At 48.8% G+C, this 12498-nt stretch overlaps 1 protein-coding gene across 4 annotated transcripts in view; it reads right to left on the bottom strand.

Moving 5' to 3' along the window:
- PTH1R (parathyroid hormone 1 receptor) overlaps positions 1–12498 on the bottom strand; it is a 187978-nt gene that overhangs the window by 47422 nt on the left and 128058 nt on the right. The gene's annotated exons all lie outside the window — the stretch shown is intronic.

The raw sequence follows: 12498 nt of genomic DNA, 5'->3' as shown, positions 1-12498 counted from the left end.
CCCGCATGCTTGCACACACACACACACCCACCCCCACATGCTTGCACACACACATAAACATGTACACACACTTGCAAGCCTAGGAAACAAAATAAAGTTCAGGTAACACAGCGGCATCATGGGAAAACAGATTGCTAGGCTCACAGACATGTAGGAAGAGACCTGTTGGATCACGGGAGCCATTCCCTTGCTAGGCAAAATACAGTCCCCTGACTGAGTGCTGAACCGTGTGGGTGGGCAGGGATTTGTGTGTTGGTGAGGGGCGGGGATACACTGTCCCAGAGGCAGCTCCCAGAAGCACTCTCACTGATTTAAGACAGATGCTCCCAGGATGCTGCTCGGCATGGCCTATGAAAGAGTACAGTGCACTGTTCCCCTCCAGCTCTCCCGGCTGGGGGAGAGGATGGTATGTCCCCATCCTTTGCTCCTCCCCATCCGATCACTGGCTTGCAGCAGTCCTTGTGCTCGGGGAGTGCAAGGATTGGCATTCCTGTGTGGAAAAAAGGGGATAGGGAGAGATTTTGAGGCCCCCCCTCCTATTCACAGCGTAGCCCAAATCCCACTTCAGTTTGCTACCCACTAGGCCATCCTTCCCCTCTGTACAATACACCAGGCTCTTTCCCTGGTGCTCACTCTGTCCAACTGTGAACACACTGTTAATAGATCAGCTCAGCGTTGCTAACCCCAGCCGCCTGACACTCACGAGTCATGTTCCCCCAAATCACGAGACTGATTTAAAAAAAATCACAAGGGTTTTAAAAATAATAAACATGAGGTTCTGTTTAGTTGCCTCCTGGTTTGAGCCTTCGTGTTTTCAAGCTCTTCTCCACAACCATCACGGCTACAAACTTAGCCTTTTTCCAAAATAAAAGCCAAGATTCTCACCTAATCACCTGACTCCAGGAGCTGGAGCTTTCAGAAAAGCCCCAGATATTGTGATCAAACTGCAATGGTCTGGGAAAGGCCAGCTCTCGAGGACGGTAGATCACAGCCCAGAGCTCAAGCAGTGGCTTGCATTGTGGCATTTGTTCTGGCATTTATTTGGCCATGAAAGTGGTTTCACATCCATGGTTATGTTCCTGCACCCGGGCCATGCCATGTTTGTCTTCGCTTAGGCCACAAAACAGATGTTATTCTCCTCCCTCGCCTAACAGCTAGGTGATGATGGGAGGATGGAGATCGGGTGGGTGAGGGAACCATCATGTCCCTGCGGGCCACACTGGTGCGATTGTTTCAAATTAAACTCTGCCTTGGCCATGCCTAATTAGCATGCTGCTGTGGGCATTGCCAAAGCAAGCCTGCTTCGGCCAGTGCCCGCATGGAGAAAGGGTTGGGTACCTTGTCATCACCCAGACAACTGTCTTGCAAGGTGGCATAGCAAAGGCCGGAGGGCACTGGGTGTGTATTCAAACGGGGCGGACGGATCCCAGGCTGCTGGGTTTGATGGGCTCCTGTCCACTTCCCCCAGCAGCAATGCATCCTGCTGTGTGTTATCCCGGGAGGGGGAGATGTGGAATTGCGGCACGCCGTGGCCCCATCTCTACCTGCCCCCCTGCCACTGCCTCCACCGGCTCCTGCCAATGCCTGATCTTCTTTCCAGCAAACGAGCCCTAATGTAGCCCTGTACCTCGGCTCTGTCCTCTGGCAAGAGAGGAAGAGCATGGCTCTACCCATGAGATCTTCCCTCCACTGAGCTGTGCCAGGCAATGCTGTACCTTGGGGCCATCCCCCCAGGAGAAAGTCAGGGCTCTTTCCCTGGTGCCAGCTGACACTGCTCCTCCTTGAGCCAGCTGAACTGCTTGCAGTCGAGCCATGCAAAGTGCTTCCAGTCTGGGCCCTGCCTCTCCTGCCCGGTCTGGGAGCCATTCCTTCCGCAGCAGTCTCCTACCACCTAGTGCCAAGCCATGCCGGTGCAGCCCATGCCAAAGCCACAGTCATGTCTCTTCTCTTCCGGGAGGTAACCTACACAAGCTTGACTCCTGGGCAGTGCATGGGGAGAGGTGGGATCAAGGCTCTGCCCACTCGGAGTAACTGCTTTGCCGAGGCTGCTTTCCCCACCGCCCCGCAACCCGCCACGTGGGAGTCTGAGGATGTCTCACATTGCTTTATGCTCCTGGACCATGCATAACACTGGGCACAACGAAGAGACACCAAGCCACTAAAATCACCACCCACTGTGCCCTGTCTTCCAATGGAACACCAGGAGCAGGCATCTGGAGCATCTGGTGTGGGACAGACAGGGAAGGACATTTGCAGACCGGACTAGTGATCCAGGAGGCCTTATTTTTCGGATGCCCAACGGCAGTTGCCGTGAAGAGGCCTGATGCTCAAAGGGCAGGTGCTCAGTGCTTTCTGAAGCAGGCCCCTTCGAGGCGCCTCAGTCTAGGGCCCTACAATGACAAGTCGCTGGTGTGAATTTAGGCCAGGATCATCCTATATCCGCATGTGAGATATTCAGCTACAGGCTGAGACTGAGGAACGATTCCACCTGGCCACGCCCTTAGACAGCTCTCCAAGGGATCGGTCAAGAAGAGGAAATGGCTCCAACCGTCTTTAATGAGTTGTGTAAGATGGGATGGTTATTATAAAGGGCAAGCTCAAAAAGGGTTTACTGGCCCATATATCTGCAGACTCAGTTAAAGCTGTTGATTCAGACATTGTTAATTACATGCTTAAAACTAGTGAGGACTGCATTTGACTGCCACAAATGCCAACCCATGCCAGTGAAATGCTGTCACCATTCCTAGCCTTTGTTTTAACATTAAAAAAAAAGACACTTAATTGGCCCATGGGGCCCATTTTCAAAGAGCAGCTAATTGCCCAACTCCCACAGACAGTCCATGGGAGTCGGGAACTGCCTCTCTCCCCCCAGTCTTGAGACCCCTCAAGCTCCATGGATTTGGATAGGAGTTGTGCATACTTGGCACCTCCCAAATCAGACCATCTGCTACATAGGGATTTAGGAACCAGTCCATCAGTTTGGTATAAACTAGCATAACTCCACTGCTTTCCATGAAGCTACAGTGACTGACATTAGCTGGGGATCTGGCCCCCAAAGTGTCTGTTTTAGGAGCCCAAGTTTGAACATTTTGGCCCCTTGCGTGTCAGTCCCCTGATCCGTCAAATGGGGAGACAGTCCCTCTTCACAGGGGTAAGGCATAATTTGCTAGCACTCGTTAAGTACTTTGAGATGCTCAGAAGAAACTTTAGTATACAAATAACAGTGATTCAATTGTTCACATGGGCTATTGAGGTTCCATTTATACATGCTTAATAAATAATAACAGTACATAAGAACAGCCATACTGGGTTAGACCAATGGTCCACCTAGCCCAGTATCCTGTCTTCTGAAGGTGGCCAGTGTCAGATGCTTCAGAGGCAATTTATCAAGTGATCCCCTGTGGTCCAGTCCCAGCATCTGGCAGTCAGAGATTTAGGGACACCCAAAGCATGGGGCTCTGTCCCTGACCATCTTGGCTAATAGCCATAGATGGACCTATCCTCCGTGAACTTATCTAATTCTTTTTTGAACTCAGTTATACTTTTGGCCTTCACAACATCCCCTGGCAATGAGTTCCGCACACATCTCTTACACAGCACTTTCCCTCCATAAATCTCAAAGCACTTTGCAAACCTGGTCAGTATCATTATCCCCATTTTACAGATGAGCAAACTGAGGCCTGGAGCAGGGAAGTGACTTGCTCAGGGTCACCCAGCAGGCCAGTGACAGAACTGGGAATAGAACTCAGGTTTCCTGAGTCCAACTCTCTATCCACTGGGCCACACTGCCTCTCCCATGATCAACAGATGTTCCAGACACAAGCAGCTTGTGTTATAGACCATCAGCACATCAGTAGAAGGTGTTATAGTGGCCAAATGACATGTATAGAGCTGTTGGACTGAATTGATTAACCATTTATGAAAACATCTGTTCATCAGGTATTAACCGTGTACAACCAGCACTGGAATATAAAGTGTGGCCGTTAAATCTGTAACACCTATGTAGCTCCTTATTAGTCTGTATTCGCAAAAAGAAAAGGAGGACTTGTGGCACCTTAGAGACTAACCAATTTATTTGAGCATAAGCTTTCGTGAGCTACAGCCTCTACTTCAGCCACTTCATAGGCCATACAAATCACGCCATTGTTGAGATGATACCAAGGAGCTGGAAAGCTCTGGGCTGGAAAACAACTTTGCTTTAAACAATGAGGTTTAGATAAAGCAACCCTTGTATGCTCTCTGCTTTTCCCATCGGGCCTGGCATGGGACTCCGATTTCCTTGGGAGCAGAGAAGCCACCACGTTATAAACAAGCGGCAGTGGATGAAGACAAGATTGGCTGGGTTATGGTTATGCCCTCTGATGGGCCACGTGGCTGGGATGGTGTTTCCAGGCAGAACTGAACCCATGTTCCCAGCCCACACTGTTTCCCTTTCAATGGGTCTAAGTCACACTTCTCTCCAATCTCATCCCTGAAAACGGGAGGGTTTGTCCTTCCTAAACAAGCCATGCCTAGGATTAACAGCATTAGCGGAGAAGGGAATCTGGCAGGACACAAGGCCCGTTTGCTTTTGGTTACTGGGTGGAAGATCCCTGCATTGCTGTCAACGGGTCCCCATGTGAAAGTGACCATGTGCCAGGTGCCATTGCTCTCCACCCAGGCGAAACTGAAAGTGATCATGTGCTACCTACTGCTGCCATCCCCCTGAGCGATCCTGTCTCCAAGGTGATACTGACGTGCCCCAGGGCGAACACGCAAGTGCTGGAGTTGCTACCAATGCACGCTGGCGTGAAAGGGAAAGTGCCCACATCCAAGGCGCTACGGATGGGCACCAGCGTGAAAGTGAGAGTGCCCCAGGTAAGACCAGCACCCGGGGCCAAGAGAAAGGGGGGTTGGACTAGATGACCTTCTGGGGTCCCTTCCAACCCTGATATTCTATGATTCTATGAAAGCATCTGACGTGCTAGCCATGCACAGCCTGACATGAGGCCGCGGGACCTCAGAGATGGGTCTGTCTTGCCGTTAACAAAGAAACAAACAAATTGCACCAGAGCGAGCCCAGGTTCTCTGACCACACTGGGTGCCTTGAGGGACTAGTGCCCGCTGAGCTATGACCCTGACTCCCCAAGTTCCTTGAAACGCCAGATGGAAAGTAAACAAAATGGAGCCGGATGGCCAGGGTGCTCGGGCTGGAAGCCAGAGATCTCTCAGACCGTTGGGCTGGAGGCTGGCTGTCTTTCTGAGCAGGCTGCCTGTGACGAGAGACACACACATCCTGGTTTAGCTCCTCTGCGGCTCCTTTATGGCCACCAGCTGGACAAAGGGCAGGGTTATCTCAGCTCTTAAAGACAGAGCATTAGCATAAAGAGACACAAGCTCACTGAGCCTGGGAAGCTTTCAGCACAGCCACGGAGGGCACCCTGAAATCTCTTCGGACCTCCATGATCATGCCACTAGGACACCTCTTTAAGAAGCTCCCTCCTCTCACTTGCCAAACTCCTGGGACCCCTTCTTCCTATGGGCCTGTCAAAGAGTTCCTGTAGGTTTTTCTACCAGATGGCGGGAGTCCCTGGCCATGCCCAGTTATCTACATGGGGTGGCTTATAGTCAATTTCTAACTCCTTGCAAATGGGACCCCACCCTTTGCAGGCCCTCTTACATCTCTTCCGATGGAGGATTGAAAGGAAAATAAATGTTCCAATGCATCCGAAAACAACGTCTTCGCGGAGCCAACTCAAAGGGGGAAAGACAGCAATACCTTCTTACTTTGGGGCAGTCTGCCGTTTTCTAGGCGTCCTTCCAGCAGGGTAGCTGACTTGGGCTCACCGTGGAAGTTGGTTGCACTTCCCACAGGGTTGGAGATCTCCTGGATGGAGATCAGCGGCTACAGGAGTCGTTCCAGCCGTTTCCTGCTTGGGGTGATCGCTCTCCCCACAGCTCACTGCAGTTTCCTCCTTTTTAAATGCTTCCTCCCTACCATACAGGATTGACAGGGCCGGAGAGGTGGGGCAAGCCCAGCACATGGGGCCTCTCTGGCCCCTTCCTCAGCAGCATGGAGTCTACATGCTCCTTCACAGATCTGCCCTCTCCCAGGAGATCTGTCCTCATCCCAAATTGGCTGTTCCTGGCACATTAGTGAGACATGCGGGGAAACTTTATCTGCAGCCGGTGGCAGCCCACTCCCGATCTGCAGCTAAACAGAGGACATCAGTCTCAGGGCTGGTTTCAGAGTAACAGCCGTGTTAGTCTGTATTCGCAAAAAGAAAAGGAGTACTTGTGGCACCTTAGAGACTAACCAATTTAGTTGAGCATGAGCTTTCGTGAGCTACAGCTCACTTCATCGGATGCATACTGTGGAAACTGCAGAAGACATTATATACACAGAGACCGTGAAACAATACCTCCTCCCACCCCACTCTCCTGCTGGTAATAGCTTATCTAAAGTGATCACTCTCCTTACAATGTGTATGATAATCAAGTTGGGCCATTTCCAGCACAAATCCAGGTTTTCTCACCCTCCGCCCCCACACACACAAACTCACTCTCCTGCTGGTAATAGCCCATCCAAAGTGACCACTCTCTTTACAATGTGTATGATAATCAAGGTGGGCCATTTCCAACACAAATCCAGGTTTTCTCACCCCCCCTCCCCTTTTTCCAAAAACCACACACACAAACTCACTCTCCTGCTGGTAATAGCTTATCCAAAGTGACCACTCTCCTTACAGGGCTGTCAATCCAGCACCTTTCACCAGCACCAGCACTTCGATTCCCCTTGGAAACAGTGCTGAAGCAATTGCTTCGCTGGGTAGTTAGGAGCTGTTAATCCTCCCGGCATCGATTGCTTTAGCACACTTTGCTAATTAAAAAAAAAAAATCAGATCCTTCACAGCTCTAAGTGAGATAATCCTATTTGTATCATCCCGGGCAAGGGAAAGAGACACAAACGTTCTCCACCCCCCTCTGGATGCTGCTTTGGCCAGCCATATCATTACCCTGCGGTAGCTAAAATGAGAACACAGAGAACCTAAACAAATACCTATCTATAGAGAGAGAGAGACAGGGAGGTTTTTCCAACACTTTCTAGTGTTCGGTTTCCATTGGCTATGTTTGTCCATCTATCTCTCTCTAAATCTCCCAACAACCTCAGCGGACGATTGCTGGTTAAGTGCAGCTGTTACCGACGACACAAAAATGCTGTTCTCCCAGTGGGAAAAAAAATAATAATAGAAAACATGACTCTCTTTGTAGAAAGAAAAGGAGTACTTGTGGCACCTTAGAGACTAACCAATTTATTTGAGCATGAGCTTTCGTGAGCTACAGCTCACTTCATCGGATGCATACCGTGGAAACTGCAGCAGACTTTATATACACACAGAGAATATGAAACAATACCTCCTCCCACCCCACTGTCCTGCTGGTTTGTGTGTATATAAAGTCTGCTGCAGTTTCCACGGTATGCATCCGATGAAGTGAGCTGTAGCTCACGAAAGCTCATGCTCAAATAAATTGGTTAGTCTCTAAGGTGCCACAAGTACTCCTTTTCTTTTTGCGAATACAGACTAACACGGCTGTTACTCTGAAACCTCTCTTTGTAGAGGGGACGAATCTGTCTTGGCAGAATCCATCTGCCTGACCTCTATACTTACAGAACCAGTCGAAGCAGGCTTTACTGTTACCAGTTCTGCAGACTCAATGGAGGGCATGAAAGATGGGAGGGCTATATTGCCATTGTGACATTCTGTACCGTGGGGGAGCACCCTGTAACCCTCATGTTCCTCATTTATATACAATTGTGATCTTGCATATAAAGGAGGCTGTGTGAGGTATCAGGGGGAAGGTTATGATCTGCTGAAAGTCATTTTTTGACCCATATATGCATATCATTAATGCACATGAAGTTATGAGAATCGTGTTGTATGGTTGTCACTAAAACATGCTGTGAATTGGGGAATCAGACAGATATTAGCTCCCCAGAGGCAACAGCAAGGAAAGTAACCAACGCCCGGGTGAGGTGTCAGACAATGCATCAACAGCTATTGTCCAGCAAGGGAGCTACAATTCAATGACTCACCTGCATGAGGCCACACCAGAGGAATTGCTCAACCTTGCCTGGAGACTCAGCAATGCCCCCCAGATATGCCTGGATCTGTATTCCCCAAGCACATGGGACAGGGTATAAAACAGAACACAGGTCCCCATGCTTGGCTCTTCACCTGCCCCAACCATGCTGCAAGCAACAAGGATACTGAGAAGACTTAAGCAGAGGAGACTGGCCCAGATTTCAAGGGTGAAATCTGTGTACTATGAACTGCAATATCCAGTGGGGTGAGAAAAACTGCTTAGTCTAGTAGTTGCCCAGTCTAATTGGGTTGAGAGTTTAGATTGCATGCTTATATTTTCTTTTCTTTTGACAGGTTTCAGAGTAGCAGCCGTGTTAGTCTGTATTCGCAAAAAGAAAAGGAGTACTTGTGGCACCTTAGAGACTAACCTATTTATCTGAGCATAAGCTTGAAGTGAGCTGTAGCCTATGAAAGCTTATGCTCAAATAAATTGGTTAGTCTCTAAGGTGCCACAAGTACTCCTTTTCTCTTTTCTTTTGGTAACTAACTCTGACTTTTTGCCTATCACTTATAATTACTTAAAATCTATCTTTTGTAGTCAATACATTTAACTGTTTATCTTTACCAGTGAATTTGCCTGAAGTGTTTGGTAATCTGCTCAGGTCTGCAAAGGCTGGTGTATATCCACTTTCCATTGATGACGTGGTGAACCAATTAATACATTTGCATTGCCCATCTTGAACAGTTCAAGACTGTATATTCCTGAGGCACAGTGCTGGGAGATGGGGGGATTTGGCTGGTGCTTTTCCTTGTGCAATTCATGAGTCGCTCTGGGAGCATTTATGCAGTCTAGCTGGGCGTGCGGCTTCACATGCGGTTGTGCTGAGTGATAATAGCACCTGGAGGGGTTTGCTGCTGGTCACTATCAAGGCATTGTGAGAGACAGGCTAAAGAGAGTTCAGGGGGCACAGGGGTCCCACAGTCCCAGGCTGCACCCTGGGAATCCTGTCACAGCAGTCTTATAATCCCCACTCTCCGCCAGCAGAGAAAAAGAATAATAATAAATTTTGTTTGCAGTGTTATTGTAGGCATGCTGGTCCCAGGATATGAGAAAGACCATGTGGATGAGGTAATAGCTTCTATTGGACCAACTTCTATCAGTGAAAGAGACAAGCTTTCAAGCTTACCCAGAGAAGTGATCTGAAGAAGAGCTCTGTGTAAGCTTGAGAGACTGTCTTTACCACCCCACACTGGAACCCATACAGGGTATCATTAAACAGTTACAACCCATACTCAACGGGGACCACATCCTGAAAGAAATCTTTCCCAATCCCCCTCTTCTGGCCTTCAAACAGACTCCCAAACCTCATCATCAGAAGCAAGCTCCCCACAGACCAGAACCCACCAACTCAAAGCAGCGCCAGATCCTGCCAGAACAACGGACGCAAAATCTGCAGCCATACTTCCACTGCTACTATGATCAATATCCCCTAAACAGACCTTTCAAGATCCCTGGGTGCTACACATACCTATCACAACATGTGCTGTGCCTCAGCCAGTGGGCTGAATGCCCCAATAACAACTGTGCAGGTGAAAACAGACCATCATTATGCTCTCGAAGGAACTCACACAGGGAAAACGCTCCAAGACAAAAACTCCGCCTCAGCCGTGGGCAAACACTTTTCACAAAACAAGCCCTCCCCATTGAAACACTCTCAGGCCTCATCCTCAAAGGAAACCCTCACGGCACCTTCGGAAGATAAGCCTGGGAGCATCAATTCATGCCTTTGCTAGATGCAAAAAATCATGGTCTTGAAAAAGACACAGGATTTATGGCTTATTAGAACAGCCTGTAAACTGCTAGCCCTCCTTTTTTTGGTCCTCTGACTGCAGAGGGGTCTGAGCATGTTACCTACTTATGCTAAACAATCTGTTCCACCTTGTGTGGAACATACCTGCATACCTTTCCCAGCCCTGAAGATGAGCTCTGTGTAGCTCACAGGCTGGTCTCTTTCCACCAACAGAAGCTGGGCCAATAAAAGTTATTACCTCACCCACCTTGTTTCTCTGCAAGAGGCAGACTTTGAAATAATAGACCCAGCTAGCCAGGCAATCCTGACCGGTCCCTTTCTTCTGATCCGTGCAGAGTGACCTGTTTAACTCCTCATTAGGCAGAGCCACACTCCACCCTGGTCAATTCCACCTCCATAGGCCCAGGATGTGAAATCAATAGGAAAAAAAAAATGGGTTGTATGCATAAACTGGGCCATTTGGGTGCTAAAGTTTGCCTGAGGCCTTTCCCACAGTTCGCTGGTACTTTGGAATTAAACACTGCCAATGCAGTAACAGACAATTTACAAAATACACAGCTGGGCTTCACCCCAGGGAATTGCCACATGGCAGAGGCCGCTGCCTGGAAGCTGTAGCAACTTCACGCATATAGATGGTAAACGGTGTGATGACCCACTTCCCCATATCCACTCTCAGTGTGGCAGTTCTCAGCTGTGTACTCAAAGCTCTGACTCTGTGGGGAGGAAAGGGAAGTGGCTGTACTATTGCGAGGAATGAGGGCATGGCATCTACACCCTGGGCCTCTTCCCAAGAGAATGTTAATGGGGGACGGGGGGAAGGCTGGCCGAGTGGTTAGCACAGTCACCGAGGCGTTCACAGATGCAGGTTCAATTCCCTGCCCTGCTACTGTCTCGCGGTGTGATTTTGGACTGACTTCTTTGTGCCTCAGTTTCCCCTCTCTAAAACAGGGAGGACAGCACCTGCCTACCTCATAGGAGTAGCATTAAAGACTATGAGGTGTTCAGATACTATGGTAACCGGGGGTGGGCCCACAATACATACCTTAATTAGATTCTCCAGTTCTCTCTTTATTCTGGTGAGGTCATGCAGTCTATTTCCGTGCCAGCGCAGGATTGTTCCCTAAAATATAGTACATCCTCCTGCCTAGTTTTGAATGCATAGGTGAGGGGAGAAGCCACTCCTAATACCGGTGATAGCAAGCACCTCAGAGAGAAAAGGGAGGAGGCTACCTACATCTTGCAGATTTCTTCTGCATAACATCTCTAACATTTCGCTTGCACAAAGCCATCACTCCATATCTGACCTGTCAGTCCCCGTCCTCAAAGGAAACCTGCACAACACTTTCCAAAGACCCAGCTTAGGAGCTTAAATTCATTACTTTGCTAGACATTAAAAATCCTGAACTGAACAGAAACACTGGATTTATGGCTTATGACAAGCATCTGTAATCCACTACCCACCGCTTTTTGTCCTATGATAGAGGTGTAAATGGGCCACTCTACCTCGAATGGTCCCTTACAACACATGGTAACTACTAATGCCACCTTCCATTTTGCTGTGACTCTGGGAGCTCCTTTCCCAGACCTGCAGAGTGCTGTGGCTCAAAAGCTCAGAAGCTGACATCCTTCTCCTTGCAACATCCTTCTCCTTGATCATGACAAACACCCTGTTCAGATCCAGTCCGAATGCTGCTACAAAGATCATTCTCTTAGCCTGTCTCTTTGACCATGTCAGCCCTCTCTCTGCATCCCTCCCCGCCTTCCCCTTCTCGATCAATCAACTGCCTCTCTTCAGGCCTCTTGAACCCAGTCTGAACCAAGCTATGCAATTCCCCCCAGGGTGGAGTACTTCTCTGGAGTTGTTTACCTGTCCCGGGACCTGCAGTAACTACCCCGCATTGATTTTAATTTCTGGGAAAAGCTGGTAACCCTCCTCCCTCACAGAGCTAGGATACAGTCCCTAACTCACAAGGAGATGTATAACATGGAAGCACAGAATCACAGAAATGTAGAGCAGGAAGGGACCTCGAGAGGTCATCATGTCCACCCCCCGCGCTGAGGCAGGACCAAGTAAACCTAGACCATCCCTGACAGGTTTGTCCAACCTGTTTTAAAAAACCTCCAGTGACGGGGATTCCACAACCTCCCTTGAAAGCCTGTTCCAGAGTTTAACCACCGTTAGAGTTAGAAAGTTTTTCCTAATATCGAACCTAAATCTTCCTTCCTGCAGATTAAGCCATCACTTCTTGTCCTACCTTCAGTGAATATGAAAAATAACTGATCACCAGCCTCTCTATAACAGCCCTTAATATAATTTAAATCTGTTATCAGACCCTGTTTCAGTCTTCTTTTCTCACTAAACATGCCACGCTTTTTTAACCTTTCCTCAGAGGTCAGGTTTTCTAAACCGTTGATCATTTTTGTTGCTCTCCTCTGGACTTTCTCCTGTTTGTTCACATCTTTCCTAAAGTGTGGTGCCTGGAATTGGACACAGTTCTGCAGCTGAGGCTGCACCAGGCCTGAGCAGAGCGGGACAATCACCTCCCGTGTTTTACATACGACACTCCTGTTAATACAGCCCAGAATGATATCAGCCTTTTTCACAACTGCATCACATTGTTGGC

This window comes from Lepidochelys kempii, chromosome 2 (genome assembly GCF_965140265.1).
Source record: "Lepidochelys kempii isolate rLepKem1 chromosome 2, rLepKem1.hap2, whole genome shotgun sequence".
NCBI lineage: Eukaryota > Metazoa > Chordata > Testudines > Cheloniidae > Lepidochelys > Lepidochelys kempii.
This window is presented reverse-complemented; position numbering and strand designations above follow the sequence as displayed.